Source organism: Tamandua tetradactyla, chromosome 14, assembly GCF_023851605.1.
Source record: "Tamandua tetradactyla isolate mTamTet1 chromosome 14, mTamTet1.pri, whole genome shotgun sequence".
NCBI lineage: Eukaryota > Metazoa > Chordata > Mammalia > Pilosa > Myrmecophagidae > Tamandua > Tamandua tetradactyla.
Genome location: NC_135340.1, coordinates 44,220,734 through 44,238,150, shown reverse-complemented (window position 1 = coordinate 44,238,150; position 17,417 = coordinate 44,220,734). Strand labels below are relative to the sequence as shown.

At 36.5% G+C, this 17,417-nt stretch overlaps 1 pseudogene; it reads left to right on the top strand.

Annotated features, from left to right (window-relative positions):
* Window positions 1-267: 267 nt before the first annotated feature.
* Window positions 268-1,205, top strand: LOC143655050 (olfactory receptor 4F6-like; annotated as a pseudogene).
* The last annotated feature ends 16,212 nt before the right edge of the window (window positions 1,206-17,417 follow it).

The window sequence follows — 17,417 nt, the reverse complement described above, 5'->3', positions numbered from 1 at the left end:
AAAATACAACAGAACTATCCATCTAAATAAGTAGAAATGTTCTTATTCTGTGCAATGCATTTTTGGTAATAAAATGTACAACAGAGGACTATGAATAGCTTTGTGACTGAAATGGTCTCCAAAGGCATCATTAGCCTTTGCCTGTTTCATGACAACTACTGAATTGTCTGAGATTTTGCCAAGATCAGTGTCATTTCACCTAAATCAGAGTTCCCCCTTACTCTCCTTTTTCAGACAGCATGAGAGCCATCACCACCGACGGAGGTAATGGATGGAGCCAATCACTCGTTCGTGTCTGAGTTTGTCTTCCTGGGACTCTCCAATTCATGGGAGATCCAAATTCTTCTCTTCTTCTTTTCCTCTGTTTTCTACGTGTCAACACTGATGGGAAACCTCCTCATTGTGCTAACTGTGACGTGCAGCCCTCATTTACAGTCTCCCATGTACTTCTTGCTGGCTAACCTTTCCATTATTGACCTGATATTTTGCTCTTCCACAACTCCCAAAATGATTTATGACCTTTTCAGAACACGCAAAGCCATCTCCTTTGGAGGTTGTATAACTCAGGTCTTCTTTATTCATGCTAATGGGGGAACAGAAATGGTGCTGCTCATAGCCATGGCCTTTGACAGATATGTCGCCATCTGTAAACCCCTCCACTACCTGACTATCATGAACCCACCGATGTGCATTTTGCTTTTAGTTGTTTCTTGGATTATTGGCTTTATTCATTCAGTGACCCAGTTGGCTTTTGTCATAGACCTACCATTCTGTGGCCCTAATGAACTAGACAGCTTTTTCTGTCACCTTCCTTGATTTATCATACTTACTTGCATTGAGACCTACACATTGGAGTTCATGGGCACTGCCAACAGTGGATTTATCTCTGTGTTCTCTCTTTTAATTCTGATCATGTCTTACATCTTTATATTAGTCACTGTTCAGGAAAAAACTTCAGGTGGTTTATCCAAGGCTCTCTACACTCTGTCAGCTCATGTCACTGTGGTGGTTTTATTCTTTGGGCCATTAATCTTCTTCTATACATGGCATTTCCCACATCACATCTGGATAAATTCTTTGCCATCTTTGATGCTGTTGTCACTCCTTTTCTAAATCCAGTCATCTACACTTTCAGGAATAAAGAGATGAAAGTTGCAATGAGGAGAATATGCATGCAATTTGTAAATTTCAATAAAATCATTTAAACATATTGAAGATGTAGAAACAGCAAAATATACTAGAATTTCAGGTGGATGTGTAGTAAATAAGCTTTGTTGACTCATTCAAACAAGAATGTCACTATCTACTAGTTTGTGGTGTGTCTCCCCCACAACCCATGTCCCCCCAAATTGAATTGCAATGTCATTCTCTGGACACTGCTTATATAAGTGATTAAAAGTGGTGGCTACTTTAGCTAACCATTTTCAAATATCTTACCTCTACATAGTGCCAAAGTAAGTTAACATAATTGTGAAAAACTTGATTTTGAAAGTCATTATATGGCTTTATTGCCCATTTCCTATTTTTACCATGTTAAGTAATCTATGTTATTTTAAGTGTAATATTAATGTGTGCCTCTTCTGATTTGTCTTACTATACAGTTGATTTGGTTTTATCTTTTCAGTTCATTATCTGTTAGTTTCCCTTGTATGTTTTATTTACTAATCTGTCTTTTTCAGTATATCATTCAGGGTTCAGTCAAGAGACAGAAATCACACCCATTTTTTTAATAGAGAAAGGTGATATAGACCATTTTTAAATTTGTAGTATCATTATTTTAAAAAGAAAGAAGTCTAAGATATCACAGATATAGCAATTATAGGAAGCAGCCTCTGCTCCTAGGGATGGGCACATAAATGGACGAGGTTATTAAGACTTAGAAGCTTGGATAAAGGATCCTGTAGAGTTGAACCTCAAGCCTCTGAGAAGAGGGTGCTGTTTGGTATGTGCTAGTGTCTCTGCACTAGATGAGGATACTGAGAGTGTTATACAGCCCCTGAGGAATGACTACTAGTTAGCTGGTCCAGATTTTCTTGAGGAGGATGTGATGAGACTAACTGGAAAAACTGCAGCTGGTTTCAGCTGCTTCTTTAGAAAGTAAACAAGACTGCTGAGGTGAAGAAATGTGATTTCTTCCCTGCTTGCTGGGCTTGATGCTTACAAGCCCAGCACGCAGGGAGGGAGCCCACAGAAAGCAAACCGGAAGGAGAAAGTGTCTTCTTCCTTCACTAGTCCTGTAGTCTCCCTTTAGTGTTCTAAAACAGGAAGGAGTTGGCAAAGAAGAAATGCAGTTTGTAGAGCCTCAGCTCTTGTATCATAGAGAATATAGAAAGATGCCTTTAAAAATCAAAGATATGCTTATATAGTACATGCATTTATTTAGAAAACCATTAAGCTTATAATAGAAAAATAGAATTTTTAAAAATTTAGAGTAAATTATAAATCATTTCACAATTTTTTTCCATTTTAGAAAGGTTAAGCCTCAAGTACTGTACAGGAAAATTAAATGATTAGCCTATCATAAAAATATTGTATGGAGCAACCAAATCTAGGAAATATGTTCACAGGACCCTGGTCCAATGTCCTTTCTTGCCTTCTGTCATTTTAGGTATTTTTTTCCTCAGTTGAGAAGTCTAATGTCCCCACTGGATTATAAATTTTTCAGTGACAGACTCTATATCATTCATCCTGCATTTTGAATGTCTGTTCTCTCAAATAGCAGTTTTAACAAATGTTAATGAATTCTTTTCACTTAATAACTCTATTTGGCCTTATTCTACATTTCTTTTTCTAAACTTAAGTGTTTTTTTAATAAGCCTTTTATTTTGAATTAATTTTAGATTTACAGAAAAGCAGGAAAGATAGTCCTGAGAATTTCATGTATCTGCCACCGAATATCAGTTTCTCCTAATGTTGTCCTCTTAGATTTTCATAGTACATTTGTCAAAGTGAGAACTCTACATTGGTACAGTGCTATTAACTATACTCTAGACTTTATTCATATTTCACCAATTATTCCATTAATTTCCCTCTTTTGTTTCAGGATCCAATCTAGAATACCATAATATATATGCTATAATCTATTACTATTATAATAGTTATAATGTCTCTTCAGTGTTCTCAGGTTTGTGAAGTTTTTCAGCCTCTTGCTTTCCATGGCTGTGATGGTTTTGAGCAGTATTGGTCAGATATTTTGAAGACTATCCCTCAAGTTGGCTTTGTCTGAGGTTTTCTTCATAATTAAGCTTGGGTTCTGTGTTTTTGGAAAGAATATCACTGAAGTAAAGTCCCTTCTCACCACGTCATTTCAGCGGGTGCACGATATCTACATGACATTAATAGTGAGGTTAATCTTCACTAGTTGGTTAAGTTGCTTGATCCTAATGAAAAAGAGACTTACTAGGTGTTGCTGCATCTGCCATTTGTGTTTGTCCTTTCTACTTAGGTAATCCAGACCTCCACTCCCAAGTTATCTATGGATTTGTGAAAGTTGATTCTGACTTCTGAATAGTAGATATTTCTTAGGTTTATTTAAACTCCATCCTATCTTGGTTGGACTGTAAAAGTAAGCATTGTATATGATTGCTACTGGTCCTCTCCTCTTGTTCTGGCTTTAATTCAGTTACTTTTATTTCTATCCAGGTGGGCCCCAGGGTTCCTCTCTTGAGTTTCCTGGTTTTATGATTTTCAAATTGTTGTTTGCATCTGGTACCTCTGTTTCCTGACTGCTCCTTTTCCCCAGCAGCCCTCACTGGACTCCCTTTGGTTCTGTAATCACCTAACTATCCCTTGACACTTAAAGTTCCATCCAGTTCCTCTGTGCCTGATTTTATTTGAGTGTGCATTTGAACATTTTTCATGAATTGTTGACACTGTCCTATAACAACATGACTAGTGATGGCTTCCTAGACCCTCAGCCTGGGGTTCAGGACAGTGTTGAAGAAACTCCTTTTTTCCCTCATAATTTTTAAGGCTGGGATTTACTCATTAACTTAGATTGATCACTTGTTTTATTTTTTCTATCACCATAAAATAGGGATTAATAAGTTGAAGGATCAAGGCCTTCCAGTGCCCTGAGAGGTATGATCCCAGTCATATGTAGCTTTTTCATTGTCATTAGGTGAGACAATTGCCTAATAAAATATTCAGAAATCCATCTTTCCAGCCAAATTCCATTTCCCTAAGCAAATATTTCAGAAAGGATCTTTTGGTCAGTTGTGCACAGAAATGTAATGGTTACTTACATTTGGGATTAATGCTTTTAGAGAATGAAAAAGGTGGGGACAGGGGGTGTCTCTTGTGTTTCAGGTTTCTGTTTGCTTATTTCTCCACTTGCCCTGAATAAAACTGGAGAGTCATGAATGATTACTATCATTCTACTCATCAAAATACTACTTTTTAAAAATAGTTACATGTCTTATCATCTCTAAAAAATGTCATTTTGGCCATGATGGTGGAGACTATTAGACTTTCCTCAATACATCATTTTTAATTTTGTTCTTTCTTAAAAATGGGCTCCCATAGTTTTTGCTGTGAACAAGGCTATCTGATAGAAACTACACTTCTTACCCTCCCCTTCAGTTAGGTGTGACCATATTACTAAGACACAGAAAATGGGATATAAGCAGAATCTCTTCTTAAAGGGAAGAGATATGCTTCCCTCCACCCTTATTCCTTTCTGCTGGCAGGAGAGTGCGGGAAAAATGGCTGTAGCTCCAGCATCCACTTAACACCATGACGTGACCTTGCAATGGTTGCGTGGCAAGGTGGAGTCACAGGAGAATAGGAGGCCTAAACTTCCTAACTATGTGGAGAGAGTGAAGTGAAGACTGGGAATATTGGCCCTTTTAAGGGGCTAAGGCAAAGTGCACTTCATGTATGCCATTCATTAACCATAAGTAGCCCTATCTGATTTCCCAAGTTTGTGCCCCAATTGTCTTCTTTAAAACAGAATTGGAGTAGGGTCTTCAAGACCCTTGTCTTTTTCAGACATTAACATTTTGGTGCCTGATTCATAATGAGTTCTGAGACAAGAGCTTAGGTAGTAGATGAAACTTCAAGAAATTTGTGACATTGGCTATGTATTAATGAGCACATGTGTATTTCAGAATTTTAACAACTGGTATGTTCACAGTGGGCTATTCCAGCTGGATATTAGCATTATTTGGGTGGGGTTTGGAGGAAGCTGGAGGCAGTTTTATCTAACTTTTGCACAATCTTAAGATGAGGCCCTGGAACATCCGGAAGTAGTCTGGGTGTCCTTCATTAGGGGATCGGACAGGCAAAAAGCGGCACATACCCACCATGCATTCCCATGCAGTATTTAGAAGTAAAAGCAATATGGGATAAGTTAAAAAAAAAGAATAGAATGAGATGCATTACAATGTTTTTTATGTGCATGTGTATAAAACAATAATCCTTGCTTTACAATAACACATATAACAACAGACAAACATTAAATTAATTAGGTTGGCTGCATAGGGGGTAAAGGGAATGGAAGTGGGGGAGTGGAGATAAGAGGATATAGAGAGTAAGACATGGGAAGGGACTTGTAAACTGATACTAATAATTTGCCATGGTCTAGGGAATATGACTACCTCAGTCTCCTGCACCTGAGATTAAAATGGACAGAAGCAAGCTCCATTACTTCCTCTTAATATTTTGAGATGAATCTTCATATTCATATTATCTCTGCCTCCAAATGACAGACCCAGGAAAGGACAATGCCATTATTTTGACAACTGGATCCTTTGGTTAAATTCAACAAATAGATTTCAGGCTCCCTTGATTGCAGAAAAATACAGGTTGATTTGTAAGAAACAAATATGAGTTACACAAAAGCTTTATTTTCAAAAAACTTACAATTTGGCAGGTTTTTCAATTATAAAGGTCACACTAAGCTATTTTTTAAATTAGATTTTAAATAAAAATTAAATAGATTAGTTTAAATTAGTTTTTAATTAGATTTTTTTCTTTCACTTGCTTAGTTTACTTATATAGAGAAAACTGATATTTATAAGGATGTTTCATATATTTGCATGAACTTCTTGGAAAGTGAATATTATCAAATTACAGAAGGACATTTTCATTCATGAAGATAAAATTATAAGATAGAAACAAATGACAGAGACTGCTTTTCTTTGATTTAGTGTCTTTTTCCTTTCCTATAACCCATTATCAACATTTTCTCTTTGTTGTTTTGATCACACATATTTCAAGGAGGCAATTTCCTTGACAAGTTAAATTTAGTTTGGCAGTCCCAGGTCACTCTTCTCCAGTGCACTTAATTAGATATTTTTTCCGTTTATGGAAACATTGCATATACCATGTGTGTTTGAGATAATTGTCACTGAATAGGTACAAGGAAAGGATGGGGATGAAGTTGATAACAGGAAGAAGATATTAAACTAGATAAAATTCAGTGATAAGGAAGACATGGGTAATTGCTTACTTTTGCACATATCAGCTAAGTGTTGACTTATGGGGAAAAAGAAATGAGGTGTGGGTAGTGGGGAAGATGCTGAGCTCAACAAGAGAATAAATATGAATGGTTCTGGATGTGGAGAATGAGAATCGACTTTAATTTTTCAAAAGGATATAGAAACGTCTTGGGATCCAAAGGTAAAATTGAGGATATGCTGCAAATTCCGAAGTCTGCATGTTGCCATGCTGCAGGTCAGGACTAGAATGCAAATTAAGTTGTCACCTGTATCCAGGAGTCATAGAGAAATTATTTAGCACAGAAAGTAAAGACAAATATGCTTTTTGTCTTCATAACATACTTCTTGTCTGATTTACTTCTGTCTTTAGAGAAAACATAAGCTATAAAGATAGGTACTAGTGATAAGTGCAGTTTTATGAAACAAAACATCAATTATCAAGACTCAAGATGGATAAAGAATGATTGAAACCTTACTCAGAAGACAAACAGCAAGGAATCTAACTCACCCAAAATTAAAATAATGTAGTAGCAATAAATTTCAATGATGGAGGAATGGAGAGAATCAGTAGGAAAGTGAATTGTAATAATTGAAATAATTCTTCCTGTTCCTGTATCTATCTTTAGAACTGGTATTAACATTTTTTCCTAGGTCACTACAGTGAGATGCTTGGAGGTAAGATTGGAGTGTTTAGACAAGAAGTACAGAGATAAAAGGAAAGAAGATGAATCCTAAGAGAAATGACTAAAGGTATTAAGTGGTTAAAACTAGAGTATAGACATGAATGATCTTTTTTGCTTTGTCCTAATTCAAGTTATTGAACGGTTATGTGAGAGAGCTATTCACAAGTTTTTTTTTTAATATCCCAGAAACAGAATTAGGTGGACAGGAATTTATTTGAAAGGATGAGAGATCTTCTTTTCATAAGGAAAAAACTTTGGACTATTATGCTAACAAAAAACAGGAAGAAGGAAATGAATTTTCAAACCTTGAAAATGAGGAAGAACTGAATTGTTTTGGGTAGAAAAACAGAAGAAAGAAACTGAGTCAAAAATATTTTTAGATCCCTTCCAACTCAATGATTCTTTATTCATTGGAGATAATGAGCATATCTCTCTTTAAAAAATTTATAAAATAACTGTGAATCTGTTCTAAGAGGTCGTCCACATCCAATTTCACATAGATCAAAACTGAAATGATGATTTCCTCAAATTGCTGAAGAATGTGGATTTGTCACACATAATTATTGCTTATGTACTCTATACAAATGTAGCTAGAACTCATGTCATATCAACATAATTCTTGAGTGCAATAGCTAGAACAGAGCTAGAGAACTCAAAACAGAATATCTCCTAGTGGCAATGATTTTAGGAGAACACACATTCTTTCTATGGGTGATCTGGGATTTCACAAATTAAACACACATCCATTAATAACCAGTGTCTTTCTCTAGAAGCCATTCAAGGATGATTGCTCAGAGCCATTAGATGGATACTCAAGAAGTTTGAAAACTTTAAGACAACAGCTGAGTAATTTTCCTGACTTGCTGAGATTTGCTATTTGCATTACTTTCCCTTTCTCTGTTCTTAAGGGTTCATTACGTAGGTATGTTTTGTCCTTGACCCCATTTCTCCCTCTTTTCTCAGCTCCAGCTTTCATTTCAGGAGTCTTCCTGCAGAGCTTATGTGTACTTAACCTGTATCCTACAGTAACTATCCAAGCTCATCCTCCTTAGATAATGACAGGCTTAAAATCAATCACTTATTTTTTCCCTATTGAAACTCTCAATTCTTATATGCATGAGATCTGAACTAAGGAAAGCCATCTAATGTCTTGTTTGTCTATAATATCTTAATGGAGGACCTTTCCTTAACAATTTAAGAAAAACTAGGGTGTACAGTACATTAATCAGAAAGCATCTCTAATCTTGGGTGCTAGTAGGAAATCTTTTTGTGCACTGGGGCTTTTGAGGTTGTTGCACTGGTTGAAAGTATGTACATCCCCTAGAAAAGTCATTTTTTCATCTAAATCCCATTTCATAAAGGCAGAATAATCCGTATTCAATGCTGTATCTTTGAAACTGTAATCAGATCATCTCCCTGGAGATGTGATTTAATCAAGAGTGGTTGTTAAGCTGGATTAGGTGATGACATGTCTCCATCCATTGGAGTGGGTCCTTATAAGTTTCTGGAGTCCTGTAAAAGAGGAAACATTTTGGAGAATGAAGGAGATTCAGGGAGAGCAGAGAATACTGCAGCACCATGAAGCAGAGTCCACGAGTCAGTGACCTTTGGACATGAAGAAGGAAAATGCCTCCCAGGGAGCTTCATGAAATCAGAAGTCAGGAGAAGAAGCTAGCAGATGATGCCGTGTCTGCCATGTGCCCTTCCACATGAGAGAGGAACCCTGACCATATTCACCATGTGCCTTTCCAGACGAGAAACTGTGACTGTGTTCACCATGTGCCTTCTCACTTGAGAGAGAAACCCTGAACTTCATTGGCCTTCTTGAATCAAGGTATCTTTCCCTAGATGCCATTGATTGGACATTTCTATAGACTTGTTGTAATTGGGATATTTTCTTGGCCTTAGAACTGTAAGCTAGCAATTTATTAAATTCCCCTTTTTAAAAGCTATTCAGTTTCTGGTATATTGCATTCCGGCAGCTAGCAGACTAGAACAGCTGTATAGCATTGCCATTTTTTCTCTTTGAAATCTTGGTCTCCCACCACATCAGTTGCCCTTTGTCTTTCTTTTTCTCATCTTCCAGAATTTCCTTCCTGATTTTAAAGAAGGAAAAATAAGTTCAACTTATTTTTCTTTATGTTTAACTTGCACTCTGCTGAGGCTCTGTCTTCGTATCTTTACACAAAATCTCATGCATGTTTTTTCATGAGTGACCCAATAAATTGTCTTCTAATTTTGTTAACCTTCTTCTTTAAAAATTGTAATAGTCAGCCAAGTTTTCCACCATTTCTTTGACTTGTCTTTTTATTTTTGTTATTTGAATATCAGTTTGGAGGCAGTACCATTATTATTCTCATTTCATAGTATATTCTCACATTGCTATTCCCATTTCATGAAAGGCTTTGAAAGCTTTTTGTTAGAAACATTTTTCTCTCTTAGTGATCAGAAAGAGTTCTTTTTGTCTTATTTTCTGCCCACTCCTAGAGAAGTTTTGATTGGTTAGTTCATAGTTCATGACATAGGTGTTTGGTTATAAATTGTTGTTCCAACCCAGCGTAGCCCCTAGACCAAAATACATGCTAGGCAGAGAGTTAGACGTGGATTTTATTCAAGACTTATGAGCAGGAGGAGATTCTTCCCAATAGCCATACATAAGTCAGGAAATGGAACCATTTTATGCTCATCTGTCCATACCCTGGATAAACGGAGCATCAGACACAAGGTTTTCACAATCACATGGTCACATTGTGTGATTGTATCTTTATACAATCATCTTTATACAATCATCTTCAAGAATCAAGGCTACTGGAACACAGCTCAACAGTTTCAGGGGCTTCCCTCCAGCCACTCCCAATACACCATAAACTAAAAAGGGATATTTACTGCTAAATAGTGGAGAGGATGGAGGGAATTTCCTGAAAAAGTAGTGCTGTGTTCCAGTAGCCATGTTTCCTGATGATGATTGAACAATGATATAGCTTTCACAATGAGACTCTGTGAATGTGAAAACCTTATGTCTAATACTCCTTTTGGCTACTATATCAACAGAAGAGTAGAACATATGTAATAAAAATAAATAATAGGGGGAACAAATGTAAAAATAAATTCAGTTTGAAATAGTGGTAAATGAAAGCGAGGGGTAAGGGGTATGGTACGTATAGTTTTTTTTCTCTATAATCATTTTATTTCTTTCTCTGTTGTCTTTTTATTTCTTTTTCTAAATTGATGCAAATGTACTAAGAAATGATGAATATGCAACTATGTGATGATATTAAGAATTACTGATTATATATGTAGAATGGAATGATTTCTAAATGTTTTGTTTGTTAGTTTTTTAATTAATAAAAAAAGTTAAAAAAAAAACCCTTCCCAAACCAGATATTCTAATGAATAAAGAATACTGCTTTATTCTTTAAAAAAAGGGATATTTACATAATGCATGAGAATAACCTCCAGGACAACCTCTCTGCTCTGAAATCTCTCAGCCACTGAAATTATTCTTTTTCTCATTTCTCAATACCTTGATGCCAGGTCCTGGCTCATCCCAGGAGTTCTGATCCATGTTGCCAGGGGAATTTATACCCCTGGTAGTCATTTCCCAAGTAGAGGGGTAGGGCAATGAATTCACTGACAAGCTGGCTTAGAGAGAGATGCCCCATGTGAGCAAGAAAGAGGTTCTTTGGGGGTGACTCTTAGACATAACTTTAAGTAGGCTTAGACTATCCTTTTCAGGAATAAGTTACATAAGGGTGAACCCCCAGATCAAGGGCTCAGGCTATTGATTTCATTGTCCCAACTGTTTGCAAGAATATCAGAAATTCTCCAAATGGGGAAGTTGAATATTTCATCCTTTAAGGAAGGGGGGTTTTAATGCTCTGTATATGATAACATCTGTACATTCTCCCCCCTTCCACCCTGAGGAGGCTTGATGGCCTTTTATGTCCTTGTCACTGTAGGTAGCTACATGCAATAAGTTATTCTCAATATGGAGGAGAAGCCCTGGGATCCCATAATTATAAAATGGTTTATACAACTCTCATTTAAATTGTTCTGATTATCTTAGAGTTCCATCTTATGCATATACATTTACTTTCTTATTCATTAATTTATTCCATATACATGTATGGAATTCCTTCTAGTTTTGAGCTCTTACAAGCTTGATATCTATTCTGTTTTCACCTTTTTGTTGTCTCCAAGGCTTAGCACAGTGGTATGCACTTTATGGATGATCCATACTTTTTTTTGAATGAATGAGTGAATAAACCAAGAATTATTCCTCCCAGCATTATTTTCAATCAACACAAACAATTCTGATTCATGAAATCTGCCACTGACTATTTAATATTAATATGTGGGTGAATAAAATCAATGCACGTTAAACAGAAAGTTACTGAAAAAACTTAAATGGCATAATACAAGCTATATATGCAAAAATTCAGAAAATGGAACAAGTCAGTACATGGAGAAAAGTTTTCCTTAGGGTGGATCTTGAACTAGAAGCAAGCAGAGTGTTTGAAACTCTCTAGGTATTTGATGCATAATAGAATTCCTTCATGTGTTCTTACCCTTTATGGAGAAGGAAGACCTGTATGTAACAAATCAAAATTGCATTTTCTGTCATGAATATAGACTTCACAAAGGCAATAATTCTTATCAATGATATATCTGCAGCCTCTGAATAGTGCTTTACTTTCTGGGCACTCAAAAATATTTATTGAATTAATGAATAAAAAACATTTGGAGAGCAACTCAGGTTCAATTATATACTTTTATATACTCAAATCTAAGATGAATACTCACATAGTTGGATTAATATTTACTATATTTATAATGGCTCTGTACTTGTTGCACTTATTCTTTATATTTTCATTTTCATCCTCTCTTTTTCTGGCTTCTATGGTTTTAATTGAACATTTCACATTATTCTGTTTTCTCCCTTCTGTTAGCAAGCCAGTTATATTTTATTTCTTTTATTGGTTGTCCTAGAGTTTTCAATATACATTTACAACTAATTTAAATATACTTTTAAATAATGTTATATTTCTGTATAGGTTGAGTGTATACTTTATAACAGTGTATTTTCATTACCTGTCCTTATTGCTTGTAACATTGCTGTAATTCATTTCACTTATTCCTATAGTATAATTACCAAATATATTTTTACTATTCTTTATGGTTAAATTTTTGATTAATTATGAATAAGAACAAAATGAGTTTTTACTTTCATTTTTTTCCTTCTCTTATGCTTTTCATTTTTTGTAAAAAGTAATTTTGAGTTTTTGACCTATGTAATTCTGAGTTTCTTGTTCAAGAAGAACTTTTTAACATTTCTTTCAGGGTTGGTCTGTCTGGTGAAGCATGTCCTCAGTTATTGTTTCTCTGCAAACACTTTTATTTACCTTTACTTTTTAAAAAATTTACCTTCACTTTTGAAGTGTTTTTGAAGAGTTTTATGTTGTTTTTTTTCATTCTTTCAGTGACTTAGTATTGATTGCACTCTCTTTTTGCTTGCATGGTTTCTTAGAAAAAGTTTGCTGTAATTCTTACCCTTGTTCCTTTATTAATGAAGTATTTTTAATATCTGACTTATTTACAAGATTTTCTCTTTGTCTCTGACTTACTCTCATTTACATATGTTATGCTTACATACAGATTTTTTTGGTACTTACCTTACTTAAGTATTCTCTGAGCTTCCAGAGAAGCTTTTATCTGTGGTTTGATATCATTCATTAATTTTGGAAAATTTTCAGTTATTTCCTCCAACATTTCTTCTGCTCTTTTCTCTGTCTTTATTTTCTTGTATTTCAATTATACATATTGCACAAGTTACTAAAATCTCCTGCAGTTGTTGGATATTTTTTCTTTTTCTCCCATTCTTTTTCTGTTTAGCTTTCAGTTTGAGTTTTTCTATGGATGTATCTTCAAGCTCATTAATTCTTTTTTTTTAGTAGTTGTGAGTCTACTGATAAGACTTAATAGGCATTCTTTTATTTTTGCTTTCTAATATATCCTTTTGATACTTTCATAAAATTTCCATTTCTCTGTACCATACCTGTATTAGTCAGCGTTCTCTAGAGAAACAAAACCAACAAGAGATACTGTAAATACGAGATTTATAAAGATGTCTCACACAGTCATGGGAATGGAAGAATCCAATATCCGAAGGGCAGGCTGTGGAGCTGGTAGCTCTGATGAGGGTCCGGACAAACTGCACAGTAGAAGATCGCTGACTGAAGAAGAAATCAAAAGTCTCTCTTCCTTAAAAAGTCTTATGGATTATTTCATTGGTGGAAGATAATCAGATAGTCACAGATGTAATAAACTGATTGATGATTTAATACACCAGCCTTCTGATTTATTCAGAAGCCATGAAATATCCTTGCAGCAATAGTCAGACCACTGTTTGACTGACCAGGCAACTGGGCATCATCACTTCGCCAAGCTGACACCAGAACATAATCATCACGGTCCAACCCTTGTCAACTTGGCAGCTATAGACATCACCTTGAGATATACTTAATTTCCAAATAGAACACAGTAACAGGCATATGTTTTTCCTAACAGTATTCATCTGTTCTGTGTACAACTGGAAACACATTACTCTCCAGAATAGGTGGCAAGTCCTTAGGTAACATTCAGTCTTAAACTTCATATCCTATTACTTAAATACTATAACATGAACAATACAACTTATGTCATAGGATAAGAGGAAAACAAAATATTTGCTTATGTATAGATGTGAAAATACTCATAACAGAGCAAGGAGCAAATATTCAAACAATCACAGTCCTTGTTTCTGTAACTGGTCATGTGATCATAGTTCATATTTATCACTACCTTCTACAACTGCCCATTCCATCTCCATTTACCCTCAGTGAGCACTCCAGCTGGCCATGGTTCTTTGCCAGGTGGGGTGACCCAAACTTTCATTCCTGAAGTTTCTGGACCATTGGTAGACCTGCTTGGATTGGGTTGCTGCAGTTTTTCCAATGACTTTGATCACAGGGCATGGAAGTACTAAGAGATGCCCTAGAGACTCTTCTGTATTCCAGGAAAACTCTTCTTTACCTCCTTTGTGCAGTTGCAGTCCTATTTTCCCTGGATAGTCAGGATCATTTACCCCAGACAGAATAGTAATTCCCTTTCATGCTTGTTGATTCAAGCATGTGGCATGAGAAGCCAAAAATGTCTAGGTGGCTGTCTTAACATCCAGTTCAATGAATTATTGTTTTTTCTAGTGGATGACTAGAGGTGATAGTGAGTGGTGGCACTCACATTTCCACCCTGTGATTCCTGGTTATGGAAGAAACAGCCCCATATGATGGATGCTGATTCAGAACATTGCCCAGCCCTGCAAGGTACTGCTACCTATTTGGTACCATAATTGGGCCTTCAAAGGCCATTCACCATTCTATCAACCCAGCTGCCCCTGGATGATGGGAAACATGGTAACACCATAGAATGCCATGATCATATGCAATTCCTACACTTCATTTTCTGTGAAGTGGTTTGCTTAACTAGAAGCAATGCTGTGTGGAATTCCATGATGATAGGGAAGGCATTCTGTAAGTCCACAGGATGGTAGTTTTGCAGAAGCATTGTGGGCAGGGAAGGCAAACCCATATATGGAGTACTTGTTTATTAAAGTTGGAAAAAAATCACTGCCTCTTATGTGATGAAAGTGGCCCAGTGTAGTCAACCTGCCACCAGGTATCTGGCTGATCACTTCAGGGAATGGTGCCATATCAGAAACTGAGTGTGGGTCTCTGCTGCTGGCAGATTGAGCACTTAGCTGTGGCTGTGGCCAGGTCAGCCTTGGTAAGTGGAAGTTCATGTTGCTGAGCCCATGCAAAACCTGCGTCCTTACCATCATGCCCACTTTGTTCATGAGCCCTTTGGGCAATGATAAGTGTGACTGAGAAAGAGGAAAATTTGTATCAACAGGATAGGTCATGTTATCTACTTGATTATTAAAACCTTTCTCTGCTGAAGCTAACCTCTTATGAGCATTCACATAGGACACAAATATCTTCATGTTTTTTGTCCATTCAGAAAGATCTATCCAAACATCTCTTCCCCAGACCTCTTTGTCACCAATTTTCCAGTCACGCTCCCTTGAAGTCTTTGACCATGTAGCCAAGCCATTAGCAACAGTCCATGAGTCAGTATACAAATGCACCACTAGTCAGTTCTCCTTCCAAGCAGAATGAACAACCAGGTGCACTGTTTGAAGTTCCACCCACTGGGATGATTTCCTATCACCACTGCCCCTTAAGGAGATCCCAGAAAAGTGTTGCCATGCTCAAGGTGTCCACTTCTGAGTGATCCTTGCATATCATGCAGAATATTTGTAAACCAGGCCCAAGTTTTCTCTTTCTCAGTCAACTGACTGTAAGGAACAGCCCAAGAGGCCATAGCTCTGTCTGGGAAATAGAATGTAATATTCCAGGAGTGGAGGCCATGTGCATGTGAGCCACTTTCTCATGTAACTTACCTGTACCTTCAGGACCTGTTCAAGCCCAGTTTCTGCATACCATTTCCATTCTATGATGGATTCTATGCCCAAATTTATGGCCTGGTGGGTCAAGTAACACCCAGCTAATGGTACCCATATCTCATGGTAACTTGATGGTCCATGGTTAAGCATTCTGTCTCTACTAAGGCCCAGTAGCAGGTCAGATGCTGTTTCTCAAAAGGAGAGTTGTTATCTGAAGAGGATAGTAAAGTGTTATTCTAAAATGTGACCCATGATGGAAGCCATATTGTTTTTTTTAATGGGCAAAGGTCTTTAAAAGATATTTTTCCAGAAAAAATATACAAATGGCCAATAAACACATGAAAAATACTCAACATTATTAGCCAACAGGGATATGCAAATTAAAACCACAATGAAATACCGCTTCACATCCACAAGGATGACTACTATTTTTAAAATGTAAACTAACAAGTGATGTTGAGGATGTGAGAAATTGGAACTTTAGGGCATTGAATGTAAAATGGTGCAGCCACTATGGAAAGTGAAATGCCAGTTATTTAAAAGGTTAAATTTACAATTATCATTAGACCCAGCAACCTTACTTCTAGGTATCTACCAAAAGAGAGTGAAAACAGGTTCACAGATACTTGTACACCAATGTTTATAGCACCATTATTCACAATAGCCTAAAGCTGGAAACAACCCATGCATGTACGAACAAGTGAAAGAATTAACAAACTGTGGTACATACCTGCAGTGGAATATTATTTGACCATGAGAAATATTGAAGTTATAAGGCATACAGCAACAAGGGTGAGCTCTGAAAACATTATATTCAGTGAAATAAACAAGACACGTAAGGACAAAAAATATATAGTATCACTTAGATGGCTAGAAATCACAAATTAGAGGTTTCCAAAGAAAGGGAAGATGAAGGGGTAACATGTGTTTGGACAATTTTTTTTTTTTGCATGGTCAGGCTCTGGGAAAGGAACTCAGGTCTCCAGCATGGCAGGCAAGAATTCTGCTACTGAGCCACCACTGCACTGCCCTAGCAAATTTTTTTAAAAATTAAAAAATTGAAGCCACTGAATGACAGTTTACTCTCTAAGAAAACTGATAGTCCCAACAACTATGGGACTGGATAGGTCTGAAATCTGTAAGGCTGCAAGTTGGGAACTTGGATAAAGGTATCTGATGAATTCCCCAGAGAAGCTAGCTAACTGAGTAGAGATGAAAATTTCCCACTTTGACTGCTGAAATCACACATCCTTTTTAGCCTTCAACTGATTAGATGAGCTTTCTCTCGTTGAAGACAGTCTCAGTTGATTGTAGATGCAGTCAGCCATGTATGCAATCAATTTACTGATGATTTAAATTCATGAAATATTGTCATAGTAACAATCAGGCTAGTGCTTTCTTGGCCTAAACAACTAGACACCATAGCCTAGCTAAGTTGACACATAAAATTTACCCCCATAGTTGGGTCTTATTTTCTTCTTCTTTTTAAACATAAACTACTTAAACTGAAAACCACAGGGAAACTGAGTGTTTGCACTGGTTGTATCCACAGAAGCTGAAAGCAATAAAGAAGGAAGGCATACAACAAGTTGCTAATGTATTTCCATTTAAGAAATGACTTAACACTGGGTTTCCCTGACAGGACATGTGGATGAGACAGCCTATGATTTCCCTGATGTTCCCTTTGTACCATGGCTGAGTAGAGCACAGTGATTTCAAAGGAGACAGGAACAGAGTATTCCAGGACAATAAATAAGAATTTTTGATTAAAGCATTTTCTCATATACATACACA